Below are 23,964 nucleotides of genomic sequence, written 5' to 3'. Positions count from 1 at the left end.
GGCAATGAACTTGATTTCCCCTTGATTGTAAAGTATGCTATGTATTGTTTTGAAAGAAATCTTGGATATCAATCATGCAAAACCTTTATTTCTAATATCATTCACTGAGTATCCAAGCTCACCCTCTCTATATATATGTAGGTGATGAACAAGAAGGCATTAAGGCCTAGACGTGATGCCGATGTATTTTTGGGTGCATTGCCGACATGTTTTGGATTATCATTTTGTACCGTCTTGAAGATCATGCTTCTCGGCTTGTTTTCATTTGTACTTGTTTATGTCGGCTTGAGAAGCCTTTTGGTCAAGATGTGTTTTGTATCTCATTTCCCTAATGTATTTAAGTTGTAAGGCTTGTAAAGATGTATGTCATTTCATTTGACTTATGCACTGCTCTTATGGACCACTTGTATCTTAAATTATTGCTTCCGCATTTGTGAGCCCCCTATATAAATACTCTGATTTCGTGTGACTCTTGTAAGTGGCCTTCGGTAATTACAGATTACTGGCCATCACGACTCCAAACTACTAGGGGCGGTTTGGGGGCGTGACAGAATGGTATCAGAGCACAAGTTCCTCGGTATACGTTGTTCACACACTTGAGTCCTAAAGAGCATAGGATGTCCCTTAGAAGAATGTTAGGATTGCATCATGTTGCTTGCTACTTGAAAAGGTGTGCATCGTCTTGGCATGAACAATTTGTTACATCAACATGATCATACTCTCTTGCATACACGTTCACTTGTTCATTTTGTTCTAAGTGTCACATCCTCCGCACCCCAGCACCATGAGGAGAGGTAGACCTCCAGTTGGCCGAGATCATTCCGAGGATAGGTTGGAGAGACTGGAAAGGTTAGTCGAAGGCTTGGTTCGGGAACTGAGACAACCGAGGCCACAGGATACTGGTACCACCTCTACCCAGGCCGAGCAGACCAATGGCCGATATGCAGCTCCGCCTCCACCTCCTCCAGTACCACAAGTGGCTCCGCAGCAAGCTTTGTACGGGAACGACACGATAACCCTGATCAGAGAGTTCAAGAAAATGAAACCGCCAAGATTCCAAGGGGGCATAGAACCAATGAAAGCCGAGGCGTGGGTTTTAGAAATGGAGAAGCTGTTTGAAATTTTCCCCAGTACAGACGCTCAGAAGGTATCTCTGGCAGCATTCACGTTAGACGACGACGCCCGCAGGTGGTGGATGATGGTTCGAGGAAGTAATCCGGGTTTGACTTGGGCCAGATTCCTGGAGTTATTCTACAACAAACATTTTCCCCTCAGCGTCCGAGACTGAAAGACCACGGAGTTCCAGAATCTGACACAGGGGAACAAGACAGTGGCAGAGTATGATCGTGCCTTTACCGAATTGGCGAGATATGCGCCTCATATGGTTGACGACGACTACCGGAAGGCGAGGAAGTTTGAAAGTGGGTTACGTGGACCGATACAAGACAGGGTCAATATGCTCAATATGCCGACATACGCTGGAGTACTGGACAAGGCCATCCTGGCCGAAGCTAATTTAAACCGGTACCAGAGTTCAAGTGAGGGTCAGAAGAAGAGGCAGAATTATGATAATCGCCGAGTTCCGTTCAATGCCAAGAAGAGAATGAGCACCGACAGTTCCAGCAACTCAAATCAGGAAGGTAGCGCCAAGCAGATGTGCGCGAGTTGTGGAAAGCTACATTTCGGGGTTTGTCGTTGGGCAACAGGAGCTTGCTATGAGTGCGGCGAGATAGGTCATCGTGTGAAGGACTGCCCGAAAGCAAGGACCGATGATGGGAAGAGGACTGGAAGCACCTCGGGCTCTGCACAGAAGAATAACATCGGGAGAGTACAGGCGAGGCAGGGCAGAGTTTTCGCATTGGTGCCAGGAGACGCCCAAAATGCTGAAACAGTGGTGTCAGGTACCATATCAATTTGTTCTCAAGATGCATACGTATTGATTGATTCGGGTTCTACGCATTCATTTGTATCTACCTTATTCACCGAGAAGTTGAATAGAGAATTAGCACCCCTTGATTACGTATTGTCTGTGTCTACTCCATCTGGGAGAAATATGATTGTTACATCCATTTATAGGGCGTGCATTGTTATGATTGAGAGTGTAGAGTTGTTAGTTGATTTGATGCCATTAAGCATGACTCATTTCGATGTCATATTGGGGATGGATTGGTTAGTAGCGAATCATGCATCCATCAATTGTGTTACTAAGAGCGTCACGCTGAAGACCCCAGATCTAGCCGAGGTCATTTTCCAGGGTAAAGAAGTAGTACCCCCACCTTACTTAATTTCATCCATGAAGGCCTACAAGTTGATCCAAAAAGGATGTAAGGGTTATTTATGCAGTATACTGAGTGATTTGAATGGAAATGTTGAGTTAGCCGATATACCCGTTGTTGAGGAATTCCCCGATGTCTTTCCGAATGATTTGCCTGGCCACCTTGTCGACAGGGAAATAGAGTTTACCGTAGACATCCTGTCAGGAACACAACCCATCTCCAAAACACCCTACAGAATGGCCCCAGCCGAACTTAGAGAACTGAAATCACAATTACAAGAATTGTTGGACAAAGGATTTGTTAGGCCGAGCACTTCACCGTGGGGAGCACCCGTTCTATTTGTTAAGAAAAAGGACGGCACACTTCGTCTTTGCATTGACTACAGAGAACTTAATAAGGTGACCATCAAGAACAAGTACCCATTGCCTAGGATCGACGATTTGCTTGATCAACTACGGGGAGCACGAGTCTTTTCCAAGATTGACCTTAGGTCAGGCTACCACCAGTTGAAGGTTAAAGCCGAGGACGTCGAGAAAACTGCTTTTCGGACGAGATATGGCCACTACGAATTTTTGGTAATGCCCTTCGGAGTAACCAATGCCCCAGCAGCATTCATGGACTTGATGAACAGAGTCTTTAAGCCGTACCTAGATGAGTTTGTCATTATTTTTATCGACGACATATTGATCTATTCCGGGAGTACGAGCGAGCACGAGAATCATCTGAGACTTGCCCTGCAGACCTTGAGGGATAAGAAGTTGTACGCCAAGTTAAGTAAATGCGAGTTTTGGCTTTCCAGCATTTTATTTCTAGGGCATGTGATTAATAAAGACGGTATATCAGTTGACCCCAGTAAGATTGAAGCCATTGTGAATTGGCCGACGCCGACCAACGTGTCCGAGGTTCGTAGTTTTCTGGGTTTGGCAGGCTATTACAGAAAGTTTGTGAAGGATTTCTCGAGGATTGCAGTGCCATTGACACAACTAACCAAGAAGGGAGCAGCTTATGAATGGACCAATGAAAGAGAATCAGCTTTCCAGGAATTGAAGACGAGGTTAGTCACAGCACCAGTTCTGGTGCTACCATCGGCTAATGAGGAATTTCAGATTTACAGTGATGCTTCACATAAGGGTTTGGGTTGCGTGTTAATGCAAAAAGGTAAAGTCATAGCGTACGCGTCTCGTCAGTTGAAGCCCAATGAAAAGAATTATCCCACCCATGATCTGGAGCTAGCTGCTGTAGTTTTTGCTTTGAAGATATGGCGTCATTACTTGTATGGAACGTCTTGCCAAGTTTTCACCGACCACAAGAGTCTGAAGTACCTGTTCACTCAGAAAGAGTTAAATATGAGGCAGAGAAGATGGCTCGAGCTGCTGAAGGATTATGACATGCAGATTCAGTACCACCCAGGTAAGGCAAACTCCGTAGCCGACGCATTGAGCAGGAAGTTAGTTGGGAGTTTGGCGTGCCTGACAGCGATTTCGGTGGAACCGACCATCATTGAGGAAGTGAAGACCAGACAGAAGGAGGATAAGCTCCTCAAGAAGGTAATTGATGAATTCGTCACCAAGCCGAGGCCGGGATACACTATGGAGAATCAAGTGCTTAAGTTTGAAGGAAGATTGTGCGTGGCCGACGTACCGGAGTTAAAAAGGAAAATTTTACAAGAGGCCCATAGTTCCAAGTTTGCCATTCATCCAGGGAGCACCAAGATGTATCAGGACGTAAAGCGGACCTTTTGGTGGCCAAACATGAAAAGAGAGATAGCCGAGTTTGTATTTCAGTGTCTGTATTGCCAGCAAGTGAAGGCAGAACACTAGAGACCGGCAGGACTTCTTCAACCCTTGTCAATTCCTGAGTGGAAATGGGAGCACATCTCCATGGATTTCGTAGTGGGTTTGCCGAGGACGCAGAGAGGTATGGACTCCATCTGGGTTATAGTCGACATGTTTACTAAGTCAGCTCACTTTCTGCCTGTCAAGACTACATTCAATGCCGACCGACTTGCCGAATTGTACATGAATGAGATCGTTAGGCTTCATGGTGTGCCGATGTCGATTGTGTCAGACCGAGATCCGAAGTTCGTTTCTAGATTCTGGCAGAGCCTACAAGGAGCCTTGGGAACAGAGTTGAGATTTAGCACAGCCTTTCACCCCCAGACCGACGGACAAACAGAAAGGACGATTCAGACACTCGAAGACATGCTCAGACTGTGCGTGTTGGATTTCCGGGGAAGTTGGGAATCGCATTTGCCATTAGTAGAGTTCGCGTACAACAACAGTTATCAAGCCAGCATAGGCATGGCGCCGTATGAAGCTTTCTATGGAAGGGAGTGTAGATCGCCGATATGTTGGACTGAAGTAGGAGACAGAGCTCTAATTGGCCCCGAGTTGGTTCAGATGACAACTGAAAAGATCAAACTCATTCAGCAGAGGATTAAAACTGCACAGAGTCGACAGAAGTGTTATGCCGACCAAAGAAGGAGGGAGTTAGAATTTGAAATTGGGGATCATGTGTTTTTGAAGGTCTCGCCGATGACAGGAGTTTCGAGATTTGGGAAGAAGGGTAAACTTGCACCCCGATATATTGGGCCGTTTGAAATTCTGGAGAAAGTTAACACCGTTGCTTACAGACTCGCTTTGCCGCCAGATTTGAGCCAAGTCCACAGTGTGTTCCATGTTTCAATGCTGAGAAAATATATCCGAGACCCACTACATGTAATAGATTACTCCGGAGTTGTAGTTAATGAAGACTTGGGCTACGAAGAGAAGCCGACGAGAATTATCGACAGACAAGTGAGACAACTGAGAAGCAAGTCGATACCAATGGTGAAAATCGAATGGGAGAAGCATTATGGCGAGGAGGCCACCTGGGAAAAGGAAGAGGAGATGAAAATCCGTTACCCGGAGTTATTCGTAGGACAAGGTAACTTAAGTTTGGGGACCAAACTTCTTTAAGGAGGGTAGACTGTAAGAACCCACATTTTATGTCCTCATCGGGTTCACGAGCATCGGTATGATTATGACTTGTTTAGCTTGCATGTGTATATTGTGATTCGTTTCGTTGAGCTTAGGTGATCCATGTCTTGTTTTGAAGCCTTGTGATTTGTCTAAGTGTAGTATGCTTGTCTTGTTCCTCCCTCGATGTGAAACTTAGGTTACGCCTTGCCTGAGTTATGCTAGCCGATGTTATTCCAAGCCGAGGTCATCCTTAGTCTAGTAGTAGTATCTTGAAACCCCTTGTCGACCTCCGTCCTTGCCTTGACCACATTAGCCGAGATGTTACCTTGCACCCAAGTGATCTCGTCCTGGAGTGGTATGACATAGGCCGAGGTGTGGCGCATCTAGGCCAAGATGTGGCACAACTTAGTCAAGAGTTGTCCTTCCTAGCCGAGGTCATTGCCACCTTAGTTGCCGAGGTCCTTTGTTAGCCGATGTCACCCCTTGCCGGAGTGCCACTCCGTATAGCTTGTTAGATACGCCTTGTTGTTAGCCGATGTCATAGCCCGTTAGAGAGCCCATACCGCTTTGCTTGTTGAACACCCTTCCATCATGCTTTGTCTGGCCTGTCAGCCACCTTTTCAGGATGAACCCAACCAGTCGCCGCCACGTGTCTCAGCAGAGGGTTAACCCCAGAACCGAGTATAGAAAACTATTATTTGGTATCATAAACTTGCCTTGTAGAGAGAGAAGCTCTAGGAAGAAGAAAGAGTTTTAGAGTGAGGAAGTAGATCCTCAAGCTTGATTCCTAGAGATCCGACCGTTAGATCCGCGTTCTAAGGTTAGATTCTTGATCTGTTCATGATGTTCTTTATGTTTATGTTATTGCATTGCATGATTGAAAATGATTTGTAAGCCATGCACCGTTTTGAAGCTCGATTTTAGAAAGAGAAAATGACATTCATGTGTTCTTCAAGAAAAGTCATGTTTTGATCCGAAAGCTTTTTGCCTAGACTCATGTTTTGTGTTTGTTCTTGCATGATTTCCAAGTACGGGTACCCAGGTCCATGTTTTCAAACCCATAGCACGGAAATCCCAGATTTGTGATAACAGATTTGTAATCGAACATTCATATTTTCATGTTCTCACACTCATGTTCTTCATGTTCATCAGCAGAGGGGAACCCAGAGTTTCCCGACCTCTTTTCCTTGCATGTGGCCCTCGGGAACACACCTCGGCGAGGAGGTGTGGAACCTCGGCCTAGACCTGGTTGGTGCCCAGCATGTATTCCGAAAACATTTGTGTACATAAGGGACTTGTTTGAAAGTGCATTCAATAGGCTTTGCCCTGTGTTTGTAGGACTTGGGCTTGTCTCGACCCCGACGTGTGAAGAACTATGTGAGTGGTATTTTTAATAAAGCTATGTTAAACTTGTTTTGATGAATCTCGTTTCGCTTTGTTTGATGAAAAGTATTTGATTTAGCATGATGCTTATCCCTATTTGTATATCAACCACTATCTTGTTTTGATGACATGTCTTGGAAGTCCTTAGTGCTAGAGGACTCTAAACTTTCGCAGCACAGCTTGTCTTGACAGTCCTTAGTGCTAGAGGACTCTAAACTTTCGCAGCACAGCTTGTCTTGACAGTCCTTAGCTGCAGGGGACTATAATGCAACTGCACTCTTGTCTTGATATGTCATCGCACTTGTAATATGTAGATGTAATAACATCCAAGGAACTTGAAAGGCCGGCAATGAACTTGATTTCCCCTTGATTGTAAAGTATGCTATGTATTGTTTTGAAAGAAATCTTGGATATCAATCATGCAAAACCTTTATTTCTAATATCATTCACTGAGTATCCAAGCTCACCCTCTCTATATATATGTAGGTGATGAACAAGAAGGCATTAAGGCCTAGACGTGATGCCGATGTATTTTTGGGTGCATTGCCGACATGTTTTGGATTATCATTTTGTACCGTCTTGAAGATCATGCTTCTCGGCTTGTTTTCATTTGTACTTGTTTATGTCGGCTTGAGAAGCCTTTTGGTCAAGATGTGTTTTGTATCTCATTTCCCTAATGTATTTAAGTTGTAAGGCTTGTAAAGATGTATGTCATTTCATTTGACTTATGCACTGCTCTTATGGACCACTTGTATCTTAAATTATTGCTTCCGCATTTGTGAGCCCCCTATATAAATACTCTGATTTCGTGTGACTCTTGTAAGTGGCCTTCGGTAATTACGGATTACTGGCCATCACGACTCCAAACTACTAGGGGCGGCTTGGGGGCGTGACATCTCGTCCTTGGGCAGATGTGGCCTAGATCGAGGTGTGGCACACCCCGGCCAAGGTGTGGCACAGCTTAGTCAAGCGTCGTCCTCTCTAGCCGATGTCTTTGTTACCCTGTTGCTGAAGCTTTGACTTTAGTCGATGTCATTACTTGCCGATGCGTCTTGCCTTAGCTTGCTGTATACGCTTTGTCATAGACTTATCTTATCAATCAATCATCTTTTGAGTTGAACCAACCCGATAGCGCCACTGTAGACACCCCATTTTTGACCGTCCTCAAGACTTGGACGTCACCGTTTGAACACCCGGTGATCATCCATGTTTGTGTTCGTTTGGAGTTCCCGGAGGTCTCGGCTACACGCCTTGCCTCAGGATCTCCGAACTTGACTGTTTAGTGTTTGGTTTTGCACCAAACACTTGTGTTTTGCCTTGAAAGGGCAGGGAATACCTTGTGAGGCATCCCCACACATCACCGGCCATGGCCAGAGGCCACCGACTGGTGTTTTGCTGCCATCGGCAATCTATATTGCCGGTCGGCATTCTTTGTTGCCGGTCGGCACTCCCTTTTGCCAAAATGGCATTTTTGGGCAGCCGACTACTGTTCATCTGCTTTTGCAGATATTTTAATACAGCTGTCTTGCATTTGGCTCCCCTCCATACACGTGTATGGAGGGATCTCTCTCTTTAGAAGCTTGTCTTGTAAGCTTTACAAGACAAAAAGCTCTTAGAGGAGCCCTCCTCTCCCTTGTTTAGGTTAGAGATTTTAGACAGCCATATTAGGGTTTTGAGTTCTAGGGTTAGGATTGATACACATTCTATCTCTATACCTCTCCCTCATTTGGCCTTTGTGTGTGTTTAAGTGTGTTTGTGTCTTACTATTGCACACAAACACATAGTGTTTCACCTTTCCTTGGTTCCTTGGAAAACCAGAGGTTGTTCTTGGTGTTCTTGGGTGGTTTTGAGCTTGAAGAACCAGCTGGTCCACCATTTGTGAAGAAAGTCAACAGGGGTAAGAAACTAGTCCCTTTATTCCCCATTTTTGCATTGTTTTTTTACCTATCTTAGAACTGTTTTTGTGCTTAGTGTATAACATAAAAAAGTTCTGTTTTTAGGCCCTCTAAATAGTTTGTTTAGAGTGTTTTGTGGTTTGGAGGTGTTTGACCCCTCTTAGGCCTTGAGAGGCCCCATTTTGTGCTATTTTGAGTGAGCTCCGAGACCTTGGTGTTTGGGCCTCCTCACCACTGAAATCTTGAGGGATTTCAGAGGTGAGGATGGTGCCTTGAGGTCCCAAGAAGGAGAGGGCCACCCCCTCTCCTTGTTGTCCTTGAAATGGACCATTTTTGGCCTCTTGAGGGAGCATCTAGCTAAGCTTCATGTTGACCATGCCTTGTCTATTTTTTGTGCCTATTATGTCATAATATGCCCCTGTTTTTGATTGGTTTTGGTACACCATGCATGCTTAGCATACCTACCTTGTAATGCCATGTTTAGGACTTAACATGCCTTAGGTTGTAAACCTTTGTTCTAGCATGTTTTAGGCTTAGTTTTGTGAAGCTTCTATGCTTATTTTACTATGCTAGAGGTCTGTCCATAGTTGTTTGGGTCGGCCATGGCATGCATTGCATAGCCCCTTTGCATTTTTGGCTTGTTAGCCTTAAGTGTGTGAATGTATAGCATGCATCCTTGCCTTAATTTAGTGGGTTGGGACCATTTTTCATGTAATTTTAGTCCCTTTGACATGCTTGTATGCTTACCTTGGACACCTCTTTAATGCTTTCAAAGCTTGTGTAGCATGTTCCATGTTTTGGCCATTGTACATGCCTTTGAATTTGAGCCACTTAGATGCCATCTAGGGGGCCCCCTTTGCATGGTCTAAGTCTGCCTTGAACCTATTTTAAGTCCTCTTAGCCTTGTGAGGCTTGGTTGACTTGGTCATGGTTCAAGCCCCTTTGACTTGCTTCAAGTACTTGGGCCATTTATTGCATGCTTAGTCTATTTTGTTTGCTTGGTTTGGCACCATCTTTATATGATTTTCAATGCTTACCTTGCATGCCATATGTCCATGATTACCCTCTTTCAAATGTGTTTGAGAGTTGTCCCATTTGTGCCTAAATGTTGGCCCTTTAACATGTGCATGTGTGCATGTGTATTTAGTCCTTTATTTTGGTCACTTTGGCCACTGTTTTGGGCCTTATTAGAGCTGCCCAAATCAAGTTTAAGTCCATCTCTTTGTTTGTTGCATGTACTCCTTGTATGTTGTAGCATATTGGTGAGTTGTTGAATAATTGAACTTGCATGATTGAAGGAAGTCACATGTTTGTTTACATGCTTAAACACCCACATTATGCCTTGCATACTTGTTGGTGGCATTATCTCATGCCTTGTATGCTTGTTTGCTTGCTTGCATAGTTGGTGTGCCTAGTGTACATCACTCGCATTGCATTGCTATGTTGCATGCTAGCTCACATGATTAGGATTGCATTGCATTAGCATGCATACTCTACCTCTTGACCAAGTCATGATGGAGGTCGAGTCCCATTGGTTTGTTGGTTTGCATTGCATTTGACATCAAAACGTGCACACTTGGTCTTTTGGGCCATCACGCATGGAAATGCGCGATTGATGGTCCGAGAACCAAGGAACATGTTCCTTTGAGTCATTAACATGATAAGGGACATGATTGGTGCATATATGCCTTGAATTGTATTGCCATGCTCTACCTTGCCCTCTGTTGCTGTCAATTGCAGATTCTGCAGGAGCTTTCTGCCGACCTGCAGTGCTAAGTGCCGACCGGCAATCCTCCTTCTGCCGATAGCTTCACCAATGGCCGGTGATCACATGCCACTGCTGGTGAGCATTCTACCCAGCTGATGGCATTCTCCAGTATCCAGAGAAGCAATCCTGAGGTTTTGGCAACCTCCAGAGGAGTAAAGAAAGGAAAGCAGAGGCAGCTTATGCATGGCGGTGCACTTCCGAGCAAGACCCGAGCACACATTGCATTGGGTTCTCTTCCCGAGACAGTTTACTGTTTTTCCTAGCTTAGTTAGTTTGTTAGCTAATTAGGCAATTTGTAATAATTAATTAGCTTGTAGGTTAATTATCTGTATTATTCTTTTGGTCCCTCCGAGCGAGGACGAATCTGTAATAAGCGTGGGTGAGTGTGTGAATGCCTTCCAACCCCCATTTCTTTCTTCCCTTTTATTTACTTGCTTATGATGGTAGATTAGGGCATGTTTAAATTAGCATACCTTATGCTACGCATGCGTGCATCCATATATTTGTCTTGCATGCACCGGGCTCGGTACATCATGCTAACTGCATTTGTACTTCAAATTCCTAATTGAATACATGCGTTAACTGACTGCATTTCGCATGCCATCCTTAGATTAGCCGAGCCTATTCTAGTAACATTTTGTATGCGATGCATTAGGCACTTAACATGGACTTGGATCATGCATTGATTGCTAACATGTTCTTGTTTTGGCACGGAGTACTATGTAAGTATTTTATGCTTTAGCATCTCGCATGCGTGTGAATGTTAACATGATAGCATGCTTACCGTGTGGCTAGATGCTTATGTGTTAAACTATTTGAATGCCTGTGGGTGAAGGTTGGATTGCTTGAGTTGGAATAGCTCGTTGAAATCCGTATTTTAGCCTACTTGCGAGTAGCAAATCCCAAAACATTTTTCCAAAACAAACGGATATGCAATGCTTATTTCCAAATTAGGCAATCTAGTCTATACTTGTTTGCTGTGCGCATAACGTAGTAATTCTAGGTTAATAATTGGTTTAAGAACCCATAAGGTTTTCAAAAACGGATATCACGGTTAGTAGAGGCCGATCTTCGGATCGGGCGAGAGGGGGTGCTCATAGCTGACCTTCCCCAATCGTACCCTAGCTCCCGAGCCGAGACAACTCCGGTGATGACGGACATGTGGCCTTCGGCACCGAGTCAGGGTTTCCTAAATTCCCCCATAAAAAATATTTAGGTGGCGACTCTGTATCTGGCAAAGCAGTCCCTGTTTGGCACTTCTTTTCAAAAAATCTGTTTCTCAAAACGATTTTCCAGATTTGGACTCTTTGGTTCAAGATTAAGAACCGCAAATAAAATCGAGTCCGAACTGTAGTAGCGAGGCCCCCCGCACAGGCGCGTCTACAGCCACGTGTCCGAGTTGAAGGTTAAGTCAGCCGGCAGGCCTGTGAATATATCATTCTTTTGTATCATTTTGTCTCAAATCTTTGCCTTTAGAGAGAGAAGCTCTAGAGTAAGGAGGAGAAGTTCTTGAGTGAGAATAGATCTTCCAAGCTTGATCTTCGAAGTTTGAATCGTTGGATTCGAGTTTTGAGGTTAGAATCTTAGCCTACTCTTGTTGCTCTCATTGATCATCTAGCTGCATTGCATGATCGGATTTGTTTTGCATGTCATGCATCGATTTGAAGTTGGTTTTGGAAGAGAAAAATGGTATTCATGTGTTCATGAAGAAAAGTCTCGTTTTGATCCGAAAGTTTGGAACCAAAACCATGTTTTTGTGTTTGTTCTTGCATGACTTTCTTGTATGGGTACCCAGGTCCATGTTTTGAACTCATGGCATGAAATCTCTGATTTTTGTAACAAGTTATGATCCTTGCATTCGTCATCTTCATGATCATGCTCTTCAAAGGGAAACCCAGGTTTTCCCGACTCTGCTTTTGAATGAGGCCATCGGGACCACACCTCGGCAAGGAGGTGTAGGACCTCGGCAAAGACCTGGATGGTACCCAGTGTGTTTTCATGAGACGAGAGCAGTGTTTGAACTCCCAGCATACTTCGCTTTGCTATTGACTTGGATTTGGTAAGAATGCCGAGATCATTTGCATATAAAGCTTGTTTTGAGAACGTGATTTGCCATGTGATTGTAGGTCCGTGATCTTTGCTTTGAGCCTACACCCGAGGAGATCTAAGTGAGTGGTATTTTTTAATAAAGCTATGTTATACCGTTTTGATAAATCTTGCTTTGCTTTGTTTTGACGAAAGTATTTATTAAGCATGAATAAATAGCTCTGTCTTGATGTATCAAGTATAAGCTTTGTTTTGATGTCATTCTTGAAAAGTCCCTTGTACTGGAGGACTCTAAACTTTCGCAGTACTAAGTATAAAAAGTCCCTTGTGCTGGAGGACTCTAAACTTTCGCAGCACCAAGTATAAAAGGATACGGTCCTTTCTTGGAAAGACTATCATGTTAAAGCGGGCTACGGGCCTAAGTAACACAAGACTATCGTGTTAAAGCGGGCTACGGGCCTAAGTAACACAAGACTATCATGTTAAAGCGGGCTACGGGCCTAAGTAACACAAGACCATCGCATTAAAAAGGAGCTACGGGTTTAAGTAACACAAGTCCCTTGTGCTGGAGGACTATAAACTTTCGCAGTACCTTTGGCTAATCGATTACGGATCGTGCAGTCCTTGTCTTGCCACTGACGGTTTACCGCGTGGACTTGTTTGTTCGGAAAGCTTGATTTGTGTTTTGCCGATGCCAGTGAGCATCCCTTGAGACTTGTAAGACTTGATAGATGAATACGGTTCATCTCTTGTTTTGATAAAGTTTTGATGTGTTTAGCTTTGAAAAGATCTCGGCTAATAAATGTATGATCTTGGCATGTTTCGTTTCGAAAGACTTCGGCTATATTCATACAAAACCTTTATTACTAGTACCATTCACTGAGTATCCAAGCTCACCCCTCTCTATATATATGTAGGTGATGAGCAGGACGTCGGCGACGCCTAGAATGTGTTTTTGAAAGCTTGTTTTGGATCCATGATTTTGTCGGCTTTGTTTTGTATTCACGTCGGCGATGCCATTTCTTTTATGTCGGCGAATCTTGAAAATCATGCTTCTTGGCTTGTATTCACTATATTTTGTATATGTCGGCTCGAGAAGCCTTTTGATCAAGATGTAATACGTACTTTACTTTGTTGTATCCAAGTTGTAAAGATGTGTGCCATATCATTGGACTTATGCACTGCTCTTATGAACCACTTGTATTTGATTTATTGCTTCCGCATTTGTGAGCCCCGTTCATTATACTCGGATTGTGTTAAACTTTTGAAAGTTGGCCTTCGGTAATCTCAGATTACTGGCCATCACGGCACCAAACTACTAGGGACGGTTTGGGGTCGTGACAATTACTCAGTAAATTGCTAGTAATTCTCAGTAAATTACTCAGTAAAGTCCCAGTAAATACTCAATAAATTCCCAGTAAATTCTCAGTAAATTCCCAGTAAATTCTCAGTAAACTACTAAGTAAATTCCTAGTAAATTCTCACTACATTACTCAGTAAATTTTCAGTAAATTCTCATTAAATTAGTCAATAAAATTCCTAGTAAATTCTCAGTAAATTACCCAGTAAATTCACAGTAAATTCCCAGTAAATTCTCTATAAATTCCAAGTAAATTCTCAACAAGTTACTGAGTATATTTTCAGTAAATTTTTAGTAAATTCCCAATAGATTCTCATTAAATTAATCAGTAAATTTCAAGTAAAGTCTTATTAAATTACTTAGTAAATTTCCAAAAAATTCTCAGTAAATTACTCAGTAAATTCCTAGTAAATTCTCAGTAAATTATTCAGTAAATTCCTCGTAAATTACTAAGTAAATTCTCAGTAAATTTTCATTAAATTGCTCAGTAAATTCCCAGTAAATTCTCAGCAAATTACGCAATAAATTCTCAAAAAATTCTCAGTAAATTACTCAATAACTTCTAAGTAAATTACAGAGTAAATTCTCAGTAAATTCCCAATAAATTCTCATTAAATTACAGAGTAAATTCTCAGTAAATTCGCAATAAATTCTCAGTAAATTCTTAGTAAATTACTGATTAAATTTCCAGTGCATTGTCAGTAAATTCCCAGTATATTATCAGTAAATACTTAGTAAAATCTGAGTAAATTACCAGTAAATTCTTAATAAATTACGCAGTAAATTTCTAGCAAATTCTCAATAAATTCTCAGTAAATTCTCATTAAATTAATTAGTAAATTTCAAGTAAAGTCTTATTAACTTACTCAGTAAATTTCTAGAAAATTTTCAATAAATTACACAATAAATTCCTAGTAAATTCTCAATAAATTATTCAGTAAATTCCTCGTAAATTACTAAGTAAATTCCCAATAAATTCTCAGTAAATTTTCATTAAATTACTTAGTAAATTCCAAGTAAATTCTCAGTAAATTACGCAATAAATTCCCAAAAAATTCTCAATAAATTACTCAGTAACTTCTAAGTAAATTACAGAGTAAATTCTCAGTAAATTCCCAATAAATTCTCATTAAATTACGGAGTAAATTCTCAGTGAATTCCAAAGTAAATCCTCAGTAAATTTGCAATAAATTCTCAGTAAATTACTCAGTAAATTCTTAGTAAATTACTGATTAAATTCCCAGTACATTATCAGTAAATTTCCAGTATATTCTCAGTAAATACTTAGTAAATTCCAAGTAAATTACCAGTACATTCTTAGTAAATTACGCCGTAAATTCCTAGCAAATTCTCAATAAATTCCCAATAAATTCTCATTAAATTAATCAGTAAATTCCAAGTAAATTCTTATTAAATTACACAGAAAATTCCCAGTAAATTCTCAATAAATTACTCAGTAAATTATTGACAAAATTCCCAGTAAATTCTTATTAAAGTACTAAGTAAAATTCCCAGTAAATTCTCAATAAATTATTCGGTAAATTCTCAATAAATTACTTAGTAAATTTCCTGTAAATTACGCAATATATTCCTAGCAAATTGCCAATATATTCCTAGTAAGTTCTCAGTAAATTCTCAGTAAATTTTCAGTAAATTCCCAGAAAATTCACATTAAATTATGTAATAAATTCGAAGTAAATTCTCAGTAATTACTCAGTAAATTCCCCGTAAATTACTCGGTAAATTCCCAGTAAATTTTCGGTAAATTCTCAGTAAATTACTCAGTAAATTTCACGTAAATTGTCAGTAAATTACCGAGTAAATTCCCAGTAAATTCCAATTAAATTCTCCTTAAATTACTCAATAAATTCTTAGTAAATTACCACAAAATTCTCAGTAAATTCTCAGTAAATTCTCAGTAATTTCCTATAAAATTCTCAGTAAATTTGCAGCAAATTTCGAGTAAATTCTCTGTAAATTAGTCAGTAAATTCCCAATAAATTCTCAGTAAATCACAAGTAAATTCTCTGTAAATTACTGAGTAAATTCTCAGTATATTCCCAATAAACTCTCAGTAAAATACTCAGTAAATTCCCAGTAAATTCTCAGTAAATTACTTAGTAAATTCCCAGTAAATTCTCAGTAAATTATTCAGTAAATTCCTAGTAAATTCTCAGTAGATTACAAAGTAAATTCCCAGTAAATTCTCAGTAAATTCCCAGCAAATTACTGTGTAAAATTTAAGTAAATTCTCATTAAATTACTTAGTAAATGCTTAGTAAATTACTGTGTAAATTCACAGTAAATTCCTAGTAAATTCTAATTAAATTACTGTGTAAACTCCCAGTAAATTCTCAGTAAATTACTCAGTAAATTCCCAACAAATTCTAAGTAAATTACTCAGTAAACTCCCAGTAAATTCTCAGTAAATTACTGAGGAAATTCAATGTAAATTCTCAGAAAATTACTAAGTAAATTCCTAGTAAATTACTCAATAAATTCCCATTAAATTCTCAGTAAATTACTTGGTAAATTCCCAATAATTCTCAGTAAATTCCCAGTAAATTACCGAGTAAATTCTCAGTAAATTCTTAGTAAATTACTCAGTAAATTCCTAATAAATTCTCAGTAAATTATTGAGTAAATTCTCAGTAAATTCCCTGTAAATTTCTAATAAATTCTCAGTAAATTACCCAATAAATTCCCATCAAATTAATCAATATATTCCCATTAAATTCTCGGTAAATTACTTATTAAATTCCCAGTAAATTCTCATTAAATTACTCAGTAAATTCCCAAAAAAATCTTAGTAAATTCCTAGTAAATTCCCCGTAAATTCTCATTAAATTCCCCGTAAATACTCGGTAAATTCCCAGTCATTTCTCAGTAAATTACTAAGGAAATTCCCTGTAAATTCTCAGTAAATTACTTAGTAAATTCCCAGTAAATTCTCATTAAATTCCCAGTAAATTCTTATTAAATTACTCAGTAAATTCCCAGTAAATTTTTAGTAAATTACTCAGTAAATTCTCAGTAAATTGTCATTAAATTACTCAGTAAATTCCTTTTAAATTTTCAGTAAATTACTTAGTAAATTCCCATTAAATTCTTAGTAAATTTCCCAGTAAGTTCTCAGTAAATTCTTGAGTAAATTCTCAGTAAATTCCCAATGAATTCTTATTAAATTACTCATTAAATTACCAAAAAATTCTCATTAAATTATGCAATTAATTCCAAGTAAATTCCCTGTAAATTACTTACTAGTAAATTACTCAGTAAAATCCAAGTAAATTCTCAGTAAATTACGCAATAAATTCCAAGTAAATTCTCAGTAAATTACCGAGTAAATTCTCAGAAAATTACTTAGTAAATTATCAATAAATTCCAATTAAATTACTCATTAAATTCCTAGTAAATTCCAATAAATTTCCAGTAAATTACAGAGTAAATTCCCAGTAAATTCCAGGTAAATTTCTGAGTAAATTCCCAATAAATTCTCAGTAAATTACTCAGTAAATTCCCAGTAAATTCTCATTATATTACTATGTAAATTCACAGTAAATTCACAGTAAATTACTTAGTAAATTTTCAGAAAATTCTATGTAAATTACTGAGTAAATTCCTTGTAAATTATCAGTAAATTACTTAGCAAATTCCTATTAAATTAATCAGTAAATTCCCATAAAATCTTATTAAATTTCTCAGTAAATTCTCAGGAAATTACTGACTAAATTCCCAGTAAATTCTCATTAAATTTCTGGTAAATTCTCATTAAATTACTCAGTAAATTTCCAATAAATTCTAGGTAAATTACTGAGTAAATTCTCAGTAAATTCCTAGTCAATTCGTAGTAAATTACTCAGTAAATTCCCAGTAAATTCTCAGTAAATTACTTAGTAAATTCCTAGTAAATTCTCAGTAAATTACATAGTAAATTCCCAGTAAATAGTCAGTAAATTTCCAGTAAATTCTCAGCAAATTAGTTAGTAAATTTCCAGTAAATTCTCAGTAATTACTGAGTAAGTTCCCAGTAAATTATTCAGTAAATTCCCCGTAAATTCTTATTAAATTACTCAGTAAATTCCAAGTAAATTACTCTGTAAATTCAAAGCAAATTCTCAGTAAATTACTCATTAAATTCCTAGTAAATTTTTAGTAAATTACTGACTAAATTTCCAATAAATTCTCAGTAAATTACTCATTAAATTCCCAGTAAATTCTTGGTAAATTCCCTGTAAATTCTTATTAAATTACTCAGTAAATTCCTAGAAAATTCTCAATAAATTACTCTGTAAATTCCCAGTAAATTCTCAGTAAATTACCGAATAAATTCCCTATAAATTTCCAGTAAATTCTCAGTAAATTCTTATTAAATTACTCAGTAAATTTACAGTAAATTTTCATTAAGTTACTGCGTAAATTCCCAGTAAAATCTCAGTAAATTACATAGTAAATTCCTCGTAAATTCTTAGTAAATTCCAAGTAAATTCTCATTAAATTATGCTGTAAATTCCAACTAAATTCTCTGTGAATTACACAGTAAATTACAAGTAAATTACTCGGTAAATTCCCTGTAAATTCCTGTAAATTCTCAATAAATTCCAAGTAAATTACCTGCAAATTCTCATAAAATTACTCAGTAAATTCTCAGTAAATTCTCATTAAATAATTCAGTAAATTCCCTGTAAAAACTCAGTAAATTTCCTATAAATTCCCATTAAATTCCCAATAAAATCTCAATAAATTACTCAATAAATTCCCAGTAAATTACGAAATAAATTCCAAGTCAATTCGTCGTAAATTCCCAGTAAATTACTTAGTAAATTCCCACTTAATTCTCATTAAATTACTGTGTAAGTTCCTAGTAAATTATCAAAAAATTACTAGTATATTCCCATTAAATTCTCAGTAAATTCCTTGTAAATTCTTAGAAAATTAGTCAGTAAATTCTAAGTAAATTCTCAGTGAATTACTAAGTAAATTCTCACTAAATTTCTCAATAAATTACCAGTAAAATCTCATTAAGTTAATTAGTAAATTCCCAGTAAATTCTTATTAAATTATTCAGTAAATTCTCAGTAAATTCCAAGTAAATTCTCAACAAATTACTCAGTAAATTCCCATTAAATTCTCTGTAAATTACTAATAAATTCCTAGGAAATTACTAAGTAAATTCACTGTAAATTCTCACTAAATTACTTAGTAAATTAAAGTAAATTCCCTGTAAATTCTCATTAAAGTACTCAGTAAATTCTCTGTAAATTACTAAGTACATTCCCAGAAAATTCTCAGTAAATTCTCAGGAAATTAATCAGTAAATTTCGAGTAAATTCTCAGTAAATTACTTTGTAAATTATCAGTAAATTCTTTGTAAACTACTCAGTAAATTTTCAGTAAATTATTGAGTAAATTCTCAGTAAATTCTCACTAAATTACTCAGTAAATTCCCAGTAAATTCTCATTAAATTACTTAGCAAAATTCCAAGTAAATTCTCTATAAATTACTCAGTAAATTCCCAGTAAATTCTCAGTAAATTCCCAGCAAATTCTCATTAAATTAATCAGTACATTTCTAGTAAATTCTCAGTAAATTACTCAGTAAATTTCAAGTAAATTCTCAGTAAATTCCTAACATATTCTCAGTAAATTCAGAGTAAATTCTCATTAAATTACTCAGTAAATTTCCAGTAAATTCTCAATGAATTACTCAGTAAATTACGAAGCAAATTCCCAAAAAGTTCTCAGAAAATTCTCATGAAATTACTCCGTAAATTCTCAGTAAATTACAGAGTAAATTCTCTGTAAATTCCAAATAAATTCTCATTAAATTACTCAGTAAATTTCCAATAAATTCTCACTAAATTACTCAATAAATTTTTAGTAAATTCTCAGTAAATTCACACTAAATTCCTAGTAAATTCTAAGTAAATTACTTAATAAATTTTCAGTAAATTCTCATTAAATTATTCCTTAAATTCCCAATAAATTCTCAAAAATAACTAAGTAAATTCTCATTAAAGTACTCTGTCAATTCTCAGTAAATTCTCATTAAATTACTCAATAAATACTAAATAAATTACTCATTAAATCCCTGTAAATTCTCATTAAATTACTGAGTAAATTCCAAGTACATTCTCAATAAATTACTCAGTAAATTCCCTGTAAATTCTCATTAAATTACTCCGTAAATTTACAGTACATTGCATAGTAAATTCCCAGTAAATTCTAATTAAATTATGCGGTAAATTCCAAGTAATTCTCAGTAAATTACTCAGTAAATTCCTAGTAAATTCTCAGAAAATTACTAGTAAATTACTCGATAAATTCCGAGAAAATTCTTGTAAATTCTCAGTAAATTACTCAGTAAATTCCAAGTAAATTCCCAGCAAATTCCCATAAAATTCTCATTAAGTTACTTAGTAAATTCCTAGTAAATTCTCAGTAAATTATTTAGTAAATTACCACTAAATTCCCAGTGAATTACTCAGTTAATTCCTAGTAAATTCTTAGTAAATTACGTAGTAAGTTACCAGTAAATTATCATTAAATTCCCAGTAAATTCTCAATAAATTACTTAATAATTTCCTTATAAATTCTCAATAAATTACTCAGTAAATTACAGTGTAAATTCTCATTAAATTATCTATAAATTACTCAATAAATTCCCAGTAAATTACTCAGTAAATTCTAAGTAAATTCTCAGTAAATTACACAGTAAATTTCCAGTAAATTCTTAGTAAATTACTCAGCAAATTCCCAATAAAGTCTCAGTAAATTACGAAGTAAATTTTCAGTAAATTTCTATTAAATTCTCAGTAAATTACCAGTAAATTACTTAGTAAATTCTCAGTAAATTACTCAATAAATTCCTAGTAAATTACTTAGAAAATTCCTTGTAAATTCTCAGTAAATTACTGAGTAAATTCTCAGTAAATTCCCAATAAATTCGCAGTAAATTCTCAGTAAATTACTTAGATAATTCTAAGTAAATTCTCATTAAATTACTATTTAAATTCCTTTTAAATTCTCGAAAAATTACTCAGTAAATTCCCTTTAAATTCTCAGAAAATTCGTAGTAAATTCAGAGTAAATTACTCAGTAAATTACTAAGTAAACTCCCAGTAAATTACTCAGTAAATTCCAGTTAAATTCCCAGTAAATTCTCATTAAGTTAATCAGTAAATTCTTATTAACTTACTAAGTAAAGTCGTAGTAAATTCTTAGTAAATTACACAGTGAATTACGAGTAAATTACTCAGTAAATTTCGAGTAAATTCTCACTAAATTACTCAAAAAAATTTCAAAAAATTCTCATTAAATTAATCAGTAAATTTCCATTAAATTCTTAGTAAATTCGCTGTAAATACTCACTAAATTCCCAGTAAATACTCAGTAAATTCCCTGTAAATTCTCAGTAAATTTTTATTAAATTCCCCGTAAATTCTCAGTAAATTACGAAGTAAATTCCAAGTAAATTTTCAGTAAATTGCTGGTTAAATTCCGAGTAAATTCTCAGTAAATTACTGATTAAATTCCTAGTAAATTCTCAATAAATTACTCAGTAAATTTCCAGTTAATTCTCATTAAATTACTGTGTAAGTTCCCAGTAAATTCTCAAAAAATTACTCAGTAAATTCCCATTAAATTCTCAGTAAATTCCCAATAAATTATCAGAAAATTACTTAGAAAATTCCAAGTAAATTCTCAGTGAATTCTCGTTAAGTTAATCAGTAAATTCTCAATAAATTCTTATTCAATTACTCAGCAATATCCTAGTAAATTCTCAGAAAATTACTCAGTAAATTCCCATTAAATTCTCAGTAAATTACTGAGTAAATTCTCAGTAAATTCTCCGTAAATTACTGAGTAAATTCTAAGTAAATTCTCAGCAAACAACTCAGTAAATTCCCAGTAAATTCTCACTAAATTACTGAGTAAATTCGCAATAAATTCTCATTAAATTACTCAACAAAATTCCTAATAAATTCTCAGTAAATACGCATTAAATTCCGAGTAAATTCCCAATAAATTCTCAGTAAATTCTCAGTAAATTACTGAGTAAATTAATAGTAAATTCTCAATAAATTTTCAGTAAATTCCTCTTAAATTACTTAGTAAATTCTCAGTAAATTACTCAATAAATTCCTAGTAAATTCTCAGTAAATTATGCAGTAAATTCCAAAAAAATTCTCAGTAAATTCTTAGTAAATTACTTAGTAACTTCTAAGTAAATTACAGAGTAAATTCTCGATAAATTCCCAATAAATTCTCATTAAATTACTCTGTAAATTTCCAGTAAATTCTCATTAAATTACGGAGTAAATTCTTAGTAAATTCTCAGTAAATTACTCAGTAAATTCCAAGTAAATTCTCAGTAAATTACTGATTAAATTTCCAATAAATTATCAGTAAATTCCCAATAAATTTCCAATAAAATCCCAGTAATTAGAATATTTGCTTTGTAATATTTTAAATTAGCTTAGCTTAACTTGTTTTCAATTTGTGTTGTAATTAATTAGCTAGAATAGGATAGTTAATTAGTTGGTTTGTAAATAAGTAGCTTAGCATAGTTAGCTTAGCTTATTTATTCGGACCCTCCGTCGAGAAGGCAAATGTTGTAATAAATGTGCGTGTGTATGTGAATGTCTTCCAACCTCACGTCTTTCTCCCTTTTATTTACCAGCTTTTGATGGTTAGTTTTAGGGCATGTTTCAATTAGCATACTTATGCTTTGCATGCGTGCATCATTCATTCGTATTGCATGCACCGAGCTCGACGCATCATTCAAACTGCATCGTATTTCAATACCTATTTGAATACATGTATCAAGTGTTGTAAATCATATGCCATCTTAGAATAGCTGAGCCTATTTAGTTACATTTTTGCATGTGTTGCATTAGGCATTTAACATAGCTAGGATCATGCATTGATTACTAACTAGCTTTTTTCTTGACTCTGAGTACACTGTAAGTGTTTATGCTTTAGTATCCTTGCATGTGTGTAACTGACTGCCATGATTGCATGCTTGCCAGAAGGCTAATTACTTAGTTGCTATAACTGCATGAATGCTTGTGGGTGGAGGCTTGATTGCCTGAATTGGAACAACTCGATGATTGTGAGTTTTAAGCCCACTTGAAGTGGCAAAATCATGTTTTTCTAAGCCCACTTGAGGGTGGCAAATCCGCGCTTTAGCCTACTTGTGAGTAGCACTTTCAAACCACTTTAAAAAACAAACATGAATTATTTTGTTCCAATCCGCGTGATTGAGTCTATACTTATATGCTGCGCGTATCACATAGTAGGGTTAGCTAATAAATCAGAATAAGAACGCATGTGTTTATAAAAACAACATATTATGTTAGTAGAGGCCGATCTTTGATCGGGTGAGCGGGGGTGCTCATTTTAGGACCTTTCCCTCTCATACCCAAGTTCTAGAACCGAGACAACTTTGGTGATGACGGACACGTGGCCTTAGGCACGAGTCAGGGTTTCCTAAATTTCCCAAAACAAAATATTTAGGTGGCGACTCTGAAATTTGGCAAAGTAGTCCATGTTTGGCACTTTTTGATTAAAATTGATTTTCCAAAACGATTTGCCGAATTTGGACTCTTTGGTGATTTATCAGTCTTACATTGCACTTTGTGAGATTAGATTCAAAACCGTGACATGGGTCCGAACTGTAGTAGCTAGAACTACAATTCGCACCCTCGCGTGTGGAGCAGAGTTCTGGCGGTCTACAGTTTCTAGCGACTCTGCTGAGGATTTAGAGAACTTGACTCGAACTCATGATATGTTGTTTTGTCTACACTTCTGTGTTTCTTTGCATTGCATTTGCATTGGTGCGCCTAGGACACCGTGTTTGCCGTCTGCTATTCTTGAATGGTTTGCCGGAGGCTTGCTTTGAGAAGCGTGCCATAAGGCTGACCGGTTACGGGCTCTGCCACGATGGGAACACAAACCTCAGTTTTTACCAAGGCACCCTTTTGACCATTCAACCTAGTTGCATATCAGAATCCGTAAAGACCATTCCAAACTGGGACAGGTTGCTTACCCGATTATAGGTTGTTTGAAACCGCTACGTGCATAGTGAAACCCTAGCTCCTGACAAGATAGGACAGGGAAACCCTATCCCTCCATAGGGGTGTTTTGGCTCTTACTTGCTTGATATGTGCTGTCAGAGTATGTCTCTACAGGTTGTATGTATCAGTTTGCAAGTCTGGGTATCAGGCCTGTGGGCATCAGTATTTGGGGGAATCAGTTTTACCTGAGGGTATCA

The sequence above is a fragment of the Camellia sinensis genome, chromosome 2, assembly GCF_055761805.1.
Source record: "Camellia sinensis isolate YWXY chromosome 2, ASM5576180v1, whole genome shotgun sequence".
NCBI lineage: Eukaryota > Viridiplantae > Streptophyta > Magnoliopsida > Ericales > Theaceae > Camellia > Camellia sinensis.
This window is presented reverse-complemented; position numbering follows the sequence as displayed.